This window comes from Euprymna scolopes, chromosome 9, assembly GCF_053919585.1.
Source record: "Euprymna scolopes isolate OS-2025 chromosome 9, ASM5391958v1, whole genome shotgun sequence".
Taxonomy (NCBI): Eukaryota; Metazoa; Mollusca; class Cephalopoda; order Sepiida; family Sepiolidae; genus Euprymna; species Euprymna scolopes.
In genome coordinates this window covers 82242780-82262011 of record NC_136490.1, presented here as the reverse complement: position 1 = coordinate 82262011, position 19232 = coordinate 82242780, and the positions used below count along the sequence as shown (strand labels likewise).

Here is a 19232-nt window from a genome sequence, read left to right as displayed (position 1 = left end):
CTAAAAATGTGTTTGCTGCTTCTGTTTTTGCAAACTGCTTGGCGTATCAGAATTTTGAAGGAATTTTTGACGTCCCTCAAAGTGTCAGAAATTTCGTGAAAATAGTGAATAATTCCACCCCATCTTTCCAAGCTTATAACTTCTCGAAAAATGTAATTCAAGCCCTAATTTGTTTTTTCAATTAAAGGAGCAAGGACCAAGGTTTCATTAAAAAAAAAAAACAAAAAAAAAAACCCAAAAAACAACGTGGTTTTTTTTTTTAAAAAGGTTTTAAACTTCGGACTTTACAGGTAAATTTCTAAAAAACAGTTCTTTTTTTTTGTTTGTTTTAAATTTGAATATATTATTTATTGACCTTTTCTCTTCAATTTGTGATATATAAGACTTTGGTACATAAATTAATTATTTACTTTTTAATAGATGGGAGGCGTGAATTATTCGACCCCCCTGTCTTTCCAAGCTTATAACTCCTCGAAAAATGTAATTCAAGCCCTAATTTTTTTGTCAATTAAAGGAGCAAGGACCAAGGTTCTATTAAAAAAAAAAAAAGAAAAAACAAATAACGTGGTTTAAAAAAAAAGGTTTTAAACTTCAAACTTTGCAGGTAAAATTCTAAAAAACACTACGTTTTTTTTGTTTTAAATTTGAATATATTATTTATTGACCTTTTCTCTTCAATTTGTGAGTAAATTAATTATTTACTTTTCGGTGAGTAAATTAATTATTTACTTTTTAATAGAAACTTGAAAATTGGGGGGGGGGCGTGAATTTAAAAAAAAAAACGTTTGTCTAAAATATTATATTCGGTTTATTGGAAAGAACATAAAATTTCACATTGCCCCTGAAAATATCGTAAAAATAGAATCAATAGAAAAATTTTGATAGATTTTTAAAGTTTAAAAATTTAAAAATATTGAGTTCGGAAAATTCATTACTGTTTAAAAATATATATATATATTTCTATTACTTTTAAAACAACTTTAATAGTTTATTGTGGAAGTATAATCCATAAAGAAAATAAATAACCCACTTTTAACAGAGAAATTACGAGATTTTTATATTTTATTCGGAGTTTCGTGTTAGGTGTCAAAAATTCCTACAAAAAATTCTGATACACCTAGCCCCTCACACAAAACTGTGAATAAAATATAAAAATCTCGTAATTTCTCTTTTAAAAGTGGGTTGTTTATTTTCTTTATGGAATATACTTCCAAAATAAACTTTTAAAGTTGTTTTAAAAATAATAGAAATATTTTTTATTTAAAAAAAAAAACCAGTGTTTACAAAGTGCCGGCGCGTCTTCATGCAGCCATTTTTTTTTTACGTAATGAAATCAATTAAATTTTACAAGTTAAATATTTTTCAATTTTTAAACTTTAAAAATCTATCAAAATTTTTCTATTGGTTCAATTTTTACGATATTTTCAGAGTCAATGTGAAATGTTATGCTCTTTCCAATAAACCAAATATAATATTTTGGACAAACGTTTTTTTTTTTAATTCACCCGCCCCCATTTTGAAATGTCTATTAAAACTTAATAATTAATTTATGTACCAAAGTTTTATATATCACAAATTGAAGATAAAAGATAAATAAATAATATATTGTAATTTAGAACACAAAAAAGAATAGTTTTTTTGGAAATTTACCTGTAAAGTCCAAAGTGTAAAACCATTTAAAAAAAAAAAACATGTTGAATTTTTTTTTAGGTGGAAGCTTATGTTATGCTTAGATTGTCAAGTAAATATGGGATGCTTACAATAATTTTTTCTATTTCATATAATGTTTTCTTATTTTAGATATAAAAAAACAAAAAATTCAGTCGATAAAGAAGTATTAAAATATATCAATCAAAAACTCATGTATTTCATCAAGAGAATTAAAAAAAAAATTTAAAAATCGGTCAACTGTGTTTTTTGTTTAACAATAAAAACTTATAAGTGAATAATTTCCGTTTTTTAAATATGGAGGACCGAAATACTAAATTTGGTTTACAGCACGCATTAAAAAGACATATAAATTTATGTCCCTTCTATGCGTCGGATTATAAAGGTGAATAAAATCAGACTTGTCTCCCTTTATTTGAACAGTTAAAAAAAATGTGAGTTCGTGTTTGTTTTTAATCCTTGTTTAAAAAAGTATTTTATTCAAAAAGTACATGGAGTATAAGTATAAATATGGATAAATTCTTAACAATGAATAATTGAACTACTCATCGAATACTAGTTTTTATAGGTAAGTAATTTTTTGGAATTTATATATATTTTTTATAATTGAAGGAAGTAAAATTTTGTTGTTTTTTTTTTAAATCTCTTTTTAGGAAAACCGATTAAAAAAAACAAATATTGCATAATTTGCTATTACACCTGTTATTTATTTAAATTTTGGTCTTTGCTCCTTTAATGAAAAAAAAAAATTAGGGTGTGAATTACATTTTTCAAGAAGTTATAAGCTTCGAAAGACAGTAAGTCTAAATATTCTATTGTTTACCGCGGATTTTTACTGACAATTTCTGACACTGCTAGCAAACCGCTCATGAAAACTTTATTTTTTGATCAATTAAAAAAGCATTAAAAAGTATGTAAGACAAAAAAAAATGAACCACATTTAAAAAATTTTTTTAACTTTCTTATCAGAAAGATTCCTACGCGATGTGATGAGACACCCCACTATGCCCGTTCGAACGCGAGTGCATCATGTAAGAAAAACACTATCGAAGGAGGTGAAATGGCACAAAATAATCCCAAGGTCTAGGGGTTCATACCATGCAAACCGTAAATTTGCAGTGGGTTTGATTCTCAGATTCGTTGTCAGCGACTTCGAATACCCCTATAAAATCCAAATCAGAGTGGTTGGTGTTCTGTTCTAGCGTAAGGTAACATTTACCAAAATAATTTATTTAGATTTAAAAAATTATTGTTAAAAATATTTTTTTAAAAGTCAAATAAATACATACGAATAATTTGAGACGATTGAATATAAAAGGCTTAAAATTTAATCAAAGATTTAGTTATTTTTAAATTTCATTTAGAAATATTCTAGAAAGTGGAAAAAAAATCAGCGATTGAAGCTGCAAAAAAAAAAGTTAAATTTTAAAGAGTTATCGAAGATAAAGAGAAAATAAAACAACAAAAATGAATATGAAAAGATAAACAAAACATGTTATTCCCTTGAAATTTGATGTTATTGTATTTTTGTTGAATTAATCATGACTTACTTTTTCTTTATATTTTTTAATATATAAAATAACTCCTGAAATTGATTGTTGTTAATTTCATGGTGCATGTTTAATTCATGGTTAAAATATTTGTTTTGACTTTTATCTTCAATGAAAGAAATTCTACGAAAAATGAACAAGTAACAGCACAAAGCCGGATACCTCACCAGACTAGATGAATTCTTGTCCTGGAATCTGGTAAAATCAAGAGACCACAAGAAAAAAAAAAAAAAAAAAAAATATATATATATATATATATATATATATATATATATATATATATATATATATATATGACAAAGGTATATTCCAAATTTCAAGATGTTGACCATCTTACCGTTTATTTCTTATGTCAATTCTTGATAGCACCTGTTTTGTAATGCAGAATCGTTCATGTAATTATTATGTAATTTTTTTAATTCCCTCCCTTAACTCATCAGAAGAAAGAGAATTTATCAACTGCAAAAAAAAAAAAAATATAAAGGAATATAGGTATGATTACAAAATCCAAAATTGGAAGAGAAGTTTCAATTATTTTTCAATTTGTTAAGCCATATATATATTGTGATATTGGAACTCAACTCCACTATTTGAATCACTATTGGTGTATTGGAACATCACAGAGAAAAGGACCTCTCCATCGTACAGTATATTGATACTCTATTGCTAACTGAGATAGGTTCCATGCATTTATATCAAATCTACCTCTGCATTCCATGTTTAAAAAGGATGTGTCCTCTATAGAATAAGATCTGATTTAATGGTTAATAATACGTATAGACCGCTTCATACCCTAAAAAACATTCCAGCAAAAACCTAACAGCCAACTGTGGTTCTGTCCAGAATGTGCTGCCATTGTGCACAGAAATTACTTTTTCCATTGCTTCCAACGTAATAGATGTACTGAGACTAAATCCGCTTCCAGGACTGCCAGCAATCACTGTAAAAAAGTAATGAAGAACATAAGAGGGTTGTATGCTCAGTCTATTAAGCCAAGCTGCTGCTCAGCAGCTTGGTTCCCACCAGTTTTGGCAAATAGGGTCCTGAACAGAAGCATGTGCTCAATCCGAACCATCATCAATGGACTCCAGGAAATCTCTTCAGCATCAGAAAAACCAAACTCTTTGCAGTTAATTCTATCTTATGCAAAAAAAAGCCGTCAACCCCCAATATTTCCTCCTGTATCAGAAAACATGATATGCAACATACAAATATGCATGATGTTGCCAAATTAATCAACAACCTTGATTCCAGTAAAGCAACTGGTCCTGACGGCATTCCAATTATAGTGTTTAAAAAGTTTCAACCAGAACTAGCTCTCATACTTAGAAAGATGTTTAAGCGTTGCCTTAAGGAGAATTGCTTCCAAACACCCTGGAAAATCTCATCGGTATGCCCTGTATTTAAGAATTCAGGTGATCGGTTCTTTCTCCAATAAGTCTCCTGTGCGTCATGAGTAAGTTGCTGGAATCTGTGTTAAATAGAAAAGTAGTCATCGAACTCAACAAAAATAACCTTCTTAGTGACATGCAATATGTTTTCTGTTCTGATACATCTACAGCAGATGTGCTAATGGTTATATCTCATAGGATTAGTGAATCTCTTGATGGAGGCTTCCTTTCTAGGGCAATTGCTCTTGACATATTAAAAGCCTTTGATAAGGTATGGCATAAAGGTCTATTTCACAAGATCTTCAGCTATGGTATAGCTGGAAATGTCTCTTCAATTATTAAATCATTTCTCTCTGATAGGTTCATAAGAGTAGTGGTTGATGGGCAGAAATCAGAAGCTCACAGTATTAACGCTGGAGTCCCTCAAGGGTCCATCCTGGACCCAACTCTTTTCCTGATCTACATTAATGATCTCCCAAAATAAAATCCTAAGATTATTTGTAGACATTTATGCTCATGATGCTACCATCTATAGCAACATATCAAAGGCTGTAAATGACAAAATTCTCTCTGATTCTCTCTCCTCTAATCTTAAGCACGGTGGCTGGTTACTTTTAATGCATCTAAAACCAAGATTCTATCATCAATGCTCTGATCCCCATCTGGCATCAATTGAAATGCATGACTCTCGTCTTGGGGAGGCTCCATGCTTTGACAAGCTCGACCTTTACTCTTGATCTGAAATAGAACATGTACATCAAATCTATTGCAAAGGTTGCTGGAAAAATGGTGGGATCCTTCTATCGATCCTGCAAATATTTAACTGCTGATGCAGTTCTCTATCTATATAAAAGCCAGGTACATTCAAGGATGGAGTACTGTGGCCAGATCTGGACAGAAACTGCTAGAAGAACCTTATCCTGCCCTGACAGAGTTCAAAATAGAATTTGTAACCCTTTTCTCTTCCCTGGGACGTCTTTCCTACAGAAGAGACATTGTGAGCCTGTCTCTGCTTTATCGTCATGGCAAGTGCTCGTCTGAGCTCCAATCTATGGTCCCCCCTCGCCAAACTTTCATGAAAAACACCCGTCTAGTTGAAACCACTATCCATAATTTTCCCCACTCTTTATCTATGCCTAAACCTAAACGTAGATTAAGAAGCGTTGTTCATGGGAACAACGCTTCTTTTTTAAAACTGCACGCCTGTGGAACTCTCTTTCGTTTGCCTGTTTTCCAGCTGACTACAATTTGGTAGTCTTCAAGTCCAACGTAAACAAATTCTTGATGAACCTCCCCTTAAGTAATCCAATTTACCAAATTTCCACTACTTATGATTACTACGATATTATTCCATTGACTATTGTACACTCAATAACCCTTATCCTCAAGTGGCCTCTGGGCCTTGATAAGTGGTGACTCCTTTGTAAAAAAATAATATTGTGCAAGAAGAACTGTTTTGTGCCATTGGAGACATCAGCTGGTTCAGAAACTCCACTGTCATACACCATAGCACCCTTCACACCCTCATGAAACAATACAGTTTCATCAAGCATATTATCTGGAATGCCCCTCTATTGACAGCATTGAAGGCTTTTATTAAATCAACATGTACAGTTTCTTTTTTTCTTGTTTTTCTGTGACCTGACGATAGGACAATATCATGTCGATCACTCCCCATTCTACTCGAAACCCGCATTTATCAGATTTTGAATTATACTATGAGAAATAAGCTGTGCTAAAATTTTTCTTGCAATGGAAAGAAGGGAGACACTACTGGAATTATTGCAAACATTCTTACTGCCTTGTTTGTGAAAATACATTTTATGAAGGCATATTTGTGGTATGTTTCCATATCTCCAAATGATTACAAACAGTTCAAAAAGATTTTTAATTAGTTTTGTAATTCAACATTATGGGTGGAATTCTGTCTTTACCTGGGGTATTGTCAGACAAAATTTGCTTAATGACATTTTTTATTTCTATAAAAGATTGGATATAAGATAACTGATATATTTCTGGTCGCTGCAGATTTGTAGCTATAGCCTCTCTATCTATCTCAGAATTAGAATTAAGCATAACAAGGTTTCTTTCCTGTCAGTGTGGAGTGTTTCACCATCAAGCACTGGAGAGTTACCTTAGCCCATACACTTTCTTCAAATCGTCATAGAAAGATTTTATATCTTTATTGTCTGTTGATCTTGACTTTCAACTAGTGCTTGAAAAAAGTGATCAGACCCCGATCAGCAAAAGATTGAACCCTTTGGTCATCTCTCAAATGTGATGTCCACACTACTATTCATCCTACAGCCAGGATCATAAGTAACACCAGTCGTCTCTTCCTGTCCCACACTGGCCTGACATTGTCAATTATGTATGATATGTTTATTGACAGAAGATACTTAGGATTGATATATACTGTCATCTTATTGACATACTCCCAGAACTGCCAGGGTTTGTGACATTGGAAGAAAGCGTGATTGATTCTTCAAGCGTGGACGAGTCCATTCTAAAACTGTGTTGTATAGTATTGAGGGAAGATACATTTCAAGCCAATCGCTAGGTCAGAGAGACATGATTAATGTCTAGCACCATACTTTATTTAGAGTGAATCTAATCACAAGAACTTTTCTTTCTGATTAATCTCTTGTGAATTTCCTTTTAAAAGACCTAGAAAGTTCACTGGATCAAGGAAGCTTTGTGAGAATGGCTCAGAACTATCTTAAGAACTCTGATTTGCCCCGAGGCATTTGACAGTTCTTGACAAGATGGTCAAAATGAGATCGATAAGGTGCTATCGACCACAAGTTTCATGCAGATTCCTTTGTTAACTCAGAAAAGCCAGTTTCTAGGCATTTCAATGACAAGTCAGGCATCTCCATCTTACATAGACATTGATACACAAACCTGTCTGCAAACCAGTGCAGCTTCCCAAATAAGTGAGGAAAGAACGTGACAGAGAATCTTTAAGCGGTTCACAGGCAGGGAAACTACAATGTGATCTTAGCCAATGAAGAGTTAAACATAATTTATTTATGCCTTTGCATTTTTAAACAAATGCAAAAAATTAATTAAATCAACTATTGTATTAGGTTGAGAAGAAAGTGCTTGCAGAATTTTTGATTTGGATTTTAAATGATATATTTTCAAATAATGTATTTTCAAATAAGTTTTCATTATAATTAATTTACTTTATATATCATTTTAAAGAGCATTTTCGCTTTATCTAATCGTTTGAATTACAATCGTTTTAAAACAATGATGTTTTTTTTTCCAGAACATTGAATACAAGACAAAAAAAAAAGCAAATTTGCACAAATTTTCTTATTTCAATTCAAGCTAGGCCAAAAAGCTGCTGAAACAGCTTGCAATATCAATTTGACCCAGGAACAACTCCTGAATGCATACCACAATGGTGGTTTAAGAAATTTTGTGGTGGCGATGAGGATTTTGAAGATGATTAGTGTAGTGGTTGGCCATCGGGTGTTGTTAACAATCAATTAATTGAGAACCTTATTCGGAGCCAATTGAGAGCCTTATTCGGAGCCAATTCATGCACAAATATTCGAGAACTTGCTTCTGAATTAGACATAACGTATATAAAAATATCTTCAGAGAAATTGGTAAGACAAAAAATTTGATAAATGGGTGCCTCACAAATTGAACGACAACCAAAAGAAATGCTGTTATGAAGTGTCATCTTCCCTTCTTTCTCAACCAGGTTGTGACTTGCGATAAAAAGTGGGTTTGTTACGTCAACTGATGAGACTCATCTCTCAAAGCCAGAGTTGCACAAAAAAAAAAAAACTATGTTGACTGTGTAGTATATGTTCGTTCACTATGATATTATCCTTCCAGGTTAGCAAAAATATGTTTTTATATGTATAGATGCATATGTTTCATTGTGCATCTTATATAGACCAGGTTTAAAGACATAATTTTCATAATTTTAGCTGAAGATGCATGAAGAATTTTAACATTGCCTTGTGGGAGTTGAGAACTCTCAGCCTTACTCGATTATCGCCCTTTAACTCAGAAGAGCAACCTAGCTACGTCACTTCCTATTTCTCATATTTCACCCTCTTTTCTGCTGAACGCTCAACCAGTCAAGATGTGACAAACACCGCTCCGGTGGAGCTATGAACCACCACCGCGTTCCTGACTAGCCAGTCACAAGTAACGTTACTCATCTTTCACTGAACTCTTATTCTTCCTATCACTTCCTCTCACTCTTTCCTGTATATTTATGTAAATAAATTGCATTTGTTTCGTTGATATATAACGGTATATTTTCCTCTTCATTATGCGACCTTTTGTCTTTTCAATTCCTCTACCATTAAATACATCACCATATCACACATGGAGATGGGATCGTCTATCTCACTGCAGACCGTCCTGTCCCCAACAACCTATATTTTATTCAATAAGACAATACTTTCTTAAATAGAAATTGCTTCTGGCTGGATCAAGGGAGAATGAAGGTTTTTAGCATCATTATTTAGCTTCTCTAAAATCCTTGCTTCGATTTCCCTTAATTTCAAATTTCTATGTCATATGATTAAACCAAGCAATCAATTTTTGACTTTTCTATTTTCTTCCCTCAACATATGTGCTGAAGACATGTAAAATTCTATTATTATAATTTGGAATTTTTTTTTTAAATGAGTAATTTTGAATAATTTATTTTATTTCATTATTTGGACAATTATCCTCATCTTCTAATTGTTGTTTTCATGACGTTTCGGCCAATTATTCATTTTGTCTTTGTTGTCAGGGTAACCGCGTTGGGATAGGAATGTTGAATTCTCACCACGGTTTGGTCAACTAATCTGGCGTTGGGTGGGATCAAAACCGCTACCTTGTGAGCATTGTCTGGAGATAGCGGTTTCGAGCCCAGTCTAAAGTCAGTCAAAGGATTAGTTGAGCAAACATTGGTGAGAGAAAACATTGCTGTGGATGTAGTTGGAGGATTCAACATTCCTATGTTACTATTCAACCATCCATGAAGAGATTTTTCCCACATGAAGCCAAAATTATTTTCAGCCAGCCCTCACAAGTTCAAACCTCGGCATGTGGTCATATTATTATGTAATTGGTGTTATTTTAGTAGGTACTAAATATGTGCGTATGTTACGTGAGTTCTTATTTAATGTTCTTGTTTGTATTAGAAAGTCTTAGTGTGATATCTAGAGACAGTCTTAGAAGAGTCTTAATGGGAAATTAGAGTCTTAAGATGTTCCTGTTTGTGGTACATGTTAATACAAGAGAGCCGACGGCTTGTAATACACAATGAGAGGAGATTTGATATATAGATAGATAGACCGAGAGATAGTGCGTTTATACTTTTGACAGTTCTGTATGAACGGGAGTGTTTCTATAAATATTGATACGTATATTTCTTACCTATTTTTGAGATGATGATTTTCACAAAGTTCTTATAATATAAATAGACAATACCTTTTCTGTTGAATCACAACACGAAGACGCAGATACACAAAGATGATGACGTCCTTTATTTCATGATCGGTCCATGATTTTACTTGAGGAATTCAAAGTTTCTTTACATGGCTTTTTCTTCTCTAACCTTTCGCTTCCAAGGTTTGACGTCAGCAGCCATCTCTCTCTCTCTTTCTCGGCTCTTTCTCCCCGACTCTTCTCCTCTTCTCTCAGACTGCATTTAAAACTCTACCTATATTGAGAACTCGTCACGTCATCGCATGATTAAACATGTGCTCATAAAGCACGTTGGATGACATGCGTCACGTTGCCAAATTTGACATGACCCCGAGTTCAGTAACCTATTTTTCAAATAACCTCTTTACAAAATATGTTTACAATTTCAATTGACGATTAAATTCCTTATTTTAATTTTCACAGAAACAAATTTCATTATTACATTTCTTTTCCAATAAACAGATATGCAATTCCTTATTTCAATAACATTCTGTATTTATTTTAACTTATGATTGGAATTTTCAATTCCAAATCTAGCTTCGCAAGTTCAAATCCTTGACTATCCTATTTCATATTTACATTTAACCAATTCCCTATTTTTTTACTTACATGAAAAGAGGACAGCCCTTTATCATGTAATAATATGTGTAGGCAATAAGTTAAACTTTCAAAACGGGTTTATCAAGTTCTAGCCTAGAATTTTGGAGCTATGGCAGCATTTGTGGGAAAAATTAGGTGAAAATGACAAATTTCAAGGCACCCAAAAGAAAGGCCATATTTCAAATATTACTTATCCATTACAAAAAATGAGGGATCCAGGCAAGGATGTGTAGATAGACTTCTGTAAAAAAAGATGCCCAAAACGCTTTTAAGGGATTTTTTTTTTTAGCTGAATTGCAGATTTATGTCTGTGACAATTTTTTTTCATTTTTACAAAAATTTGAGAATTTTTAACTTTAGAGGCCCACAGGATCGCCAATGCAATAATGAAATGTGGAAACTCAAACATTCAAATACAGTATATAATTAACTGATCTGAAAACGCCATATTTAACAAAATCTGATGCATACAGGTAAAGCCACACCTCATTTTGTAAAGAAACTTGGCTTGTGAAGCCGAAAATATATTTTTCTGATAAACTAAGTCACAGGCTCTATAAAGGTCTAAATAAAAAATCTGTTTCATGGAAACGTTATTTAATGATGTTGTTGAAAATATGTAAGAGACAATTTTTTTTATTTTTATCCAAATCTAGATCACACATTTTATCACCCAGGTCAAATTTTAAAATTTCTTGAAAAAGTGCATTTTTCCTGGGTTATATGCCAGGAAAATGCAAAAATAAACAAAAATTATGTGTAAAATAATGTTTCTGATGCTGAACAATCATTAACTCTTCCATTTTTTCATTCATGAGTTCATATTTGCGGGGATTTCGATAAATTCTTCAGATATTTTCCTCAAAGTATAAAATAGAGGAATGGACGCCCTGGGAAATTTCCTTGGTGCTACTAAGTCATATTCTTTATCATATCTGTTATATTTCTTTTTTTTTTACATAGGAATGACCACATTATCAAGGCCAAGAGGCCACTTAAGGATAAGGGTTAAAGAGTGTACAGTAGAAATTGGACAATATAATAATCATTAGTAATGAAAATTTGGTAAATTGGATTACTTAAGGGGAGGTTCATCAAGAATTTGTTTACGTTAGACTTGAACACAACCATATTGTAGTCACCCGGAAAGCAGGAAAACGGAAGACAATTCCACAGGCGTGCAGTTCTAAGAAAGAAGCTTTGTTCATGGAATCTACATTTAGGTTTAGGCACAGATAAAGAGTGGGGGGAATTATTGATAGTGTTTACAGCTAGACGAGTGTTTCTTATGAAAGTTAGGCGAGGGGGGACCATAGATTGAAGCTCAGTCGAACACTTTCCATGAAAATAACGATACATCAGAGACAAACTCGCAACATCTCTTCTGTGAGATAGAGGTTGCAGGGAAGAGAAAAGGACATCTCCTACGAGGCTACGAAGTCTATTTTGAACTTTATCAAGGTAGGACAAGTCCTTTCTAGCAGTTCCTGCCCAGATGTGGCAACAGTATTCCATCCTTGGACATACCTGGCTCTTATATAGGTAGAGAATTGCATCAGCAGTGAGATATCTACAGGATCGATAGAAAGATCCCACCATTTTTCCAGTGGCCTTGGCAACAGATTTGATGTACATGTTCCATTTAAGATCAGCAGTAATGGTCAAGCCCAGAAGCTTGTCAAAACTTCAGGCCTCCTGAAGACGAGAGCCATTCATTTCAATTGATGCCAGATGTGGATCAGAATGTTGATGATGTAAAGAGAGAAGCTTGGTTTTAGATGCATTAAAAGTAACCAGCCACTCCTTTCCCCATTGTACTACGTGCTCAAGATCAGAGGAGAGAGAATTGGAGAGAACTTGGTCATTTACTGTCTTAGATGTGCTACCATAAATGGTAGTGTCGTCAGCATAAATGTCTACAAATGATGTAAGGATGTGATTTGGAAGATCATTAATGTAGATCAGGAAAAGAGTTGGGCCCAGGATGGACCCCTGAGGGACACCGGCATTAATACTGTGAGCTTCTGATTTTTGCCCCTCAACTACTACTCTTATGAACCTATCAGAAAGAAATGATTTAATAATTGAGAAGACATTTCCAGCTATACCATAGCTACAGATCTTATGAAGTAAACCTTTATGCCATACCCTATCAAAGGCCTTAGATATGTCAAGAGCAATTGCCCTAGAAAGGTTGCCTTCGTCGAGAGATTTGCTAATCCTATGAGATATAACTGTAAGCACATCTGCTGTAGATCTAGCAGAACGGAAACCATATTGAGTGTCACTAAGAAGGTTATTTTTGTTGAGATGGTGGTTACTTCTGTATTTAACACAGATTCCAGCAACTTACTCATGACGCACAGGAGACTTATTGGCCTGTACTGAGAGGGGGATGAGCGATCACCTGAATTCTTAAATACAGGGCATACTGATGAAATTTTCCAGGGAGATGGGAAGCTATTCTCCTTAAGACAACGTTTAAACAGTTTTGTAAGTATGGGCGCTAGTTCAGGTTGAAGTTTTTTGAGTACTATAATTGGAATACCGTCAGGGCCAGTTGCTTTACTGGAATCAAGGTTTTTGATTAGCTTGGCAACATCACGTACAGATATACGTATATCACATAGCATGTTTTCTGATACAGGAGGAAATATTGGGAGTTGGCGGCCTTGGTCGCAAAGGGTAGAATTAGCTGCAAAGTTCTTGACAAAGAGTTTGGCTTTGTCTGATGCTGACGAGATTACCTCAGGTCCATTGATAATAGTTGGGATGGAGCACACGCTTCTGTTCAGGATTCTGTTTGCTATTTGCCAAAACTGGTGGGAACCAAGCCGCTGCTCAGCTACTTTGGACTTAACGGATTGAGCATACAACTCTCTTGCATTCTTTATTACTTTCTTACAATGGTTGCTGGCAGTCCTGAAAGCGGCTTTAGTTTCCATACATCTATTACGTTGGAAGCAGTGGAAAAAGTGATTTCTGTGCGCAATGGCAGCAGCACATTCTGGAGAGAACCATGGCTGGCTGTTAGGTTTTTGCTGAAACTTTTTCGAGGGTATGAAACGGTCTATACCTACAATTAACCATTCCGTCAGGTCTGATACTATAGAGGACACATCCTTTTTAAACATGGAATGCAGAGGTAGATCAGATATAAATGTACGGAAACTATTCCAGTCAGCTTTAGTGTATACTGTACGATGGAGAGGTACGTCTGGGGACTTATTACATTTCATTTTTATCTTAATTGATACAACAGAGTGGTCGGAAGATCCAAGAGGCGACAGAACAGAAACTGAACATAGTTCAGGGCAAGTTGTTTAGTGTTCATAGGTTCAGGAGAGAGCTAACATATTCAAATTAATCATGAATATAACTACTTATTACTTGAATTTTAACCTTGTCATTTTAGATTAGCAAAATGCTATTCAAAAAGGAAAACCAAACTATGGGTAGACCAAGTGCAGAGGGTGGCTACAGCACCTTGTCAAAGAAAGAAAAAGCTGAATACCATCTAGCCAAAATGTGTGAGTCATTCTAAAGCTCCTCAATCAGCATCTCTAACCCCAGAACAACCTTCCCTTCACACTTAACTCATCAGGCAGAGAGATAAACTGATGGTGAAATGGATTGGTGAGGAGAATTACAACCAGAAATCTATGTATCAAATCCAAGAGCTTGGTGAAAATTTAAGTGATGCTGCTCTGGCTTCCAAATCCAAGTATAACAGCAGTATAACATTGCCTTAGGGATGAGATTGTCATTCAATGCTTAATTAAAACGATTGTTCTTTGTAAAGTGACTTCTTTTGTTTGGAATGATTTGTTATTTCTGACGTAACTAACCTAAACAGTTAATCACTTTGCAAGTTTCTGATTTCTTGAATTATTCGTTTTAATTATTTAAGATAGACAAATCATAACAATATTTTCTAACACCAGAATGTTAGAAAATATTCCAATGATTTGTCTATCTCACTAGAAGCGCCTGAAGCCCTTATATTCCCAAAACCTTTCATAAGCATTGAAAATTGGTCAATAATTCTTCTTGTCTTTTTGAAATGAAGAAGCAAAATATTTTAAAGTTCAATTTTGGGCTTCTAGTGAAATACAAGTTAAAAGAACGAAACTATTATCGTGGTCGGGAAACCAGTCTCCAATTCAGGGATATTACACCACACTTTGAAAAAGCTATCATATCTCTGAAACTAGGCTATAGTTTGTATTTTAAACAGTTTTTTTTTTTAATTCCCCACTAAATTTGGATCCAAAAAAATGGTATAACAAGCCATATAATCCTACTTTAAAAAATGACCTAAATTGGCCCGGACAGGAAAAAACTCTTCATGGAGCTTCAACAGTGTCCTATCCCATCGCACTTAACCTGACGAAGGCCAGAGGAATAATTGGCTGAAAAAGCGTGAAAACAACAACTAGTCCAAATAAAAAAATGTAAAAAATCTGTTGAGATCAACATTCTGCTGTAAATCAGAACGAAGTCTATTTGTTCTGCTTATTATCAACTGATCAAGATCTACAAAAGATAGAAATGCAAAAATTAACCAAGAGCAGTAATGTATGGCATAATTATGTTGACACACTGGATCACCGAAGTTAAGCAACATTGAACTTCGTCAGTATTAAATGGGTGACCATTGGGACTTTCAGGTGCTGTATGTGCTCTCCGCTTATCTTGGCATTGTTTCCAGTCACCCTGGTCTTCTCCTTGACAGTGGACTCAAGTAGTACCGATTCAGGAGAGGTGTGGGTGGAGATTGTGCAACCCTTGCCTTACGTGCAGCTGCTTCTACAGAGGGTATCCTTTATCTTTGGAAACTGAACAGGGGCATCGATATAGTAAACATGGTAATCCTATATCTTCCCCCAAGTCTTTGTGTGAATAAAAGTGTGAGTATTAGGTCCGATCTTCACAAAGATACCAAAAATGTCAATAATTGGGCAAATGCTAGTGAGATATATAGATTGGAACACTGAATCAGATGTTGTGTTAGGTCTAGATCATCGTTATGTAATCATTATGTAATCTTCTAACCACTTATTAGGGTGACTCAATCTTCTTGTAGCACAAAAGGAGTGAGGGAAACCCATGTCACCAGTTTTAGTTATGTGAGCTCAGTTTGGTGACATAGTGGGTACATCAACAGTCGATTGTCTCTGACTAGATCGAGTAGTTCCTAGTATCAGCAAGTTATTGAGAAGGGTTCTTTCAGTGGGATCATCATTCCAAGATTTACGCAAGCTTCTCTACTTAAGAATAATTTGTTTGATGAAGGTATAATGTCGGTCATCTGCCCAGGTTCCAACAAGGAAAATCTTGATCATAAATAAGAACGAAGTCTGTTCTGCAAATGTTTATTGTCCACTGAAAAATGATCAAGATCTATAAAAGGAATGCAACAGTTAACCAATAGCAGTAAACTTGGTAATCTTATATGCAAACCACCGAGATTTGGACTGCTACTGGGAATTGATGCAATAAAAAAAATTGGCTTTGTTGTTTGATTGACGAGATCACTGCAGTTTGCCAAGGGAAGTTGCGACATGTGAGTCCATCTGCATCAACAAACTTGACATCTCCACTACCTTCCATCAACAGACCACATATAGAGGAAAAACTGGCAACTTCCAACAGTTTAATTCTCTAATGCCCATGAGGAAACAGAATAAAGCTAGTATACTTCTAGTGATAAACTACAGCATCATATTGATAGATTCACAGAAAATACAAATGTGAAAGTTATTCTTTGTTATTCATTTATGACACAAATAGTTAAATGCATAGTCCACTCATATATGAAGGATAGTGATGCTGATAATGAATTGTTTGGTAATTCTGCACTTAAGTCTTGGAATTGAAATTAATTGTTGCCAAGTGTTTTGATGAATAAAACAAAAGCATCTGTTGGGGAAAAACAAGAACAAAAATCAGAAATTAATGTGACCTTAAATAAATTGTTTAGTATTATCAGAAGTAATCGATAGTGTTGTAGATAATTGTTGAGTACATAAACGAGAATGTTTCTCATCATTAAAAGGAATATTAGTTATTAACATTGAAATTAACTACTTCAAATCATAAATAATTTACTTGTTAAATAAACTTTACTTATCAGCATTGCCGGAGAATCATTTTACTTTCATTTTTGCTTATTAGGCCCCTTCTCATTTAATTTATTTTTCTTAATTAATCTATATATATAAAAGGCAAAACGCGCAGAAGTTTTTGTATGTCCAAGAAAGGCTTTTTTCGTCAGTGTTCTCGGGGGGGGGGGTAAATATCGTTTAGAACTTCTTATATCCCGTGTAGATCATAATATGTACGAATTGCGAACGCGCATCGGGGCTAGATTTATTTATGTTACGTTTTACACAATTCTTGCTATTCCGGCTTCTCACGTGTTGCTATTTGTGTTGATTCAGCTTTTTCATATAAAAGCGAAACTTGTGAAACTAAGGCGCGGTTCTCGGCCTATGGGCTGGTAGCATCCAGAAAGCAATAAACATTTGGTCAATGTCGGTTTTCACCGTCATATCAGACAATTGCTTTCATTTGGACACTCCCCTAATAAACAAGGGAGCTGGGGAAACAAAACCAGACAAAGTTGGGTATAACAAAACAAACTCCAAAGAACTATCTTGCAGTAAAATTAAGTGCGGATTTGACCTCATTAAACATGCACTTAAAAACTGTGTAGTTAACTGTGGAATAGCGTGATGTTTGACCTCAATTTGAACTCATTCACTTTTTAATCGCTAAATTTAACATCTTACATTGCTTCGACCACCATAGGACAGGTGTATGTCGTTAGCCTATTGGCCTCAAGGCTCCGGGTTCGAGCCTACCTGCTTCCAACCCCTCTTTTTTTTTCTTTTACACCTACAAAAGATTTTTTTTTCCATTTTTAAAATCGCTGTTTTTTTGTTCTATTTTTTTAAGAAGTTTAACATACAGTTTAAGGCAGATAGTAAATTTGATACAAAATGTAGACCAAAACCGATGATTTTACAAGGAAAGTATTTTTTCCATGGTGTTCACATGTGGTAAAGATAAACATAGTCAATTTGTTAATCTGTTGATCTCTAATCTGGTATTCTTGTAGCCGAGTAAACCAAAGTTGGATGATTTTAATGAACATTTATTTTATTTATGCAAATTATAAATAAAATATGTAAAAATACTTACATGAACTATTATATTTATTAATAGAAACTGTTTAAGCATATTATCTATATTTGCTAAAATAAAATATTGAAGGTTTGATTAAATGAGTATAGTATGATTTAGTCAAAGTATATCTGTAACTATTAGTTCTACTGTTAATGAAAATAGATGTTTTTATTTAACTATATTGAAAAGGTGTAAAAAGAATGTACAAAGTTTGCCAAAGATTAAAACATTAAATGAGAGTAAATTCAAAATTTATTTTAGAATAATAATGAAATTAATTTAAAATGTAGATAAAAAGTCTATGGCTCTTTCACATGGAAAGTATTTGTGCTCGAATATGGAAAGGGTAAAGGATCCAATATTGTGTTAATAGTTAATACTGTAAATCTGTAAATCTGTTAATCTGTTAATCATGATATTCTGGTAATCAAGTATAATGGAATTAAATGATTTTAATGAAATGTAGATATGAAATAAGATTACAATTTAAGATCAGAAATAATAAAAAAGACTTAATGTAATATAGATTCCTTATTGTTTTTTCTTTAAGTAAGGAAAATTGGTTAGATTATTGTATATTTATGTTTGGAGAAAGGAACTAAAAAATGCATTAGATATTTGTCGTTCTGCAATTCTGGTATTCTGTTAATCAATGATAAACTACTGGAACCTTTCTTAAAATATTTGTTTTCAGGGAAGGCAATTTAAATCAAACTAACATCACTAGATAAAAAAGAAAGATATATAAACAAGATTTTGTTTTTTTTACAAAGGAGTCACGACTTATCAAGGCCTCGAGGCCACTCGAGGATAAGGGTTAATGAGTGTACAGTGGTCAAAAGGAACATATAGTTATTGTGAAAATTTGGTAAATTGGATTTCTTAAAAGAATTTGTTCACGTTGGTTTCGGCACAGATAAAGAGTGGGGGAAATTATAGTCGTTTCAGCTAGATGAGTGTTTTTCGTGAAAATCAGACAGGAATTCAGATGAGCACTTGCCATGATTTCCATGATAGCGCAGAGACGGACTCGCAACGTCTCTTCTGTGAGAAAGAGATTGCAGGGAAGAGAAAAGGGCATTCCCCACTAGGCTATGAAGTCTATTTTGAACTCTGTTAAGGCAGGATAAGCTCCTGTCCAGATGTGGCAACAGTACTCCATCCTTGGATGTACTTGGCTCTTATACAGGTAGAGAATTGCATCAGCAGGTAGATATCTACTGGAGTAGTAGAACAATCCACCATTTTCCCAGCAGCCCTGACAACAGATTTGATGTACATGTTCCATCTCAGATCAGGAGTAAAGGTCAGACCTAGAAATTTGTCAAAACATTGAACCTCCCCAAGATGAGAGGCATTCATTTTGATTGTGCCAGATGGG

General features: G+C 33.9%; 1 protein-coding gene across 11 annotated transcripts in view; it reads right to left on the bottom strand.

The window, feature by feature from the left end:
* Positions 1-19232, bottom strand: part of LOC145284732 (putative sodium/potassium/calcium exchanger CG1090) — a 554458-nt gene that overhangs the window by 436877 nt on the left and 98349 nt on the right. For 2 of the 11 annotated variants that reach the window (XM_080133675.1, XM_080133676.1), the window contains exon 2: positions 3556-3677. The exons of the other annotated variants lie outside the window; for them this stretch is intronic. The gene's annotated coding sequence lies outside the window, so the exon portion shown is untranslated. The remainder of the gene's footprint in view (positions 1-3555; positions 3678-19232) is intronic. 11 annotated transcript variants of the gene reach the window in all.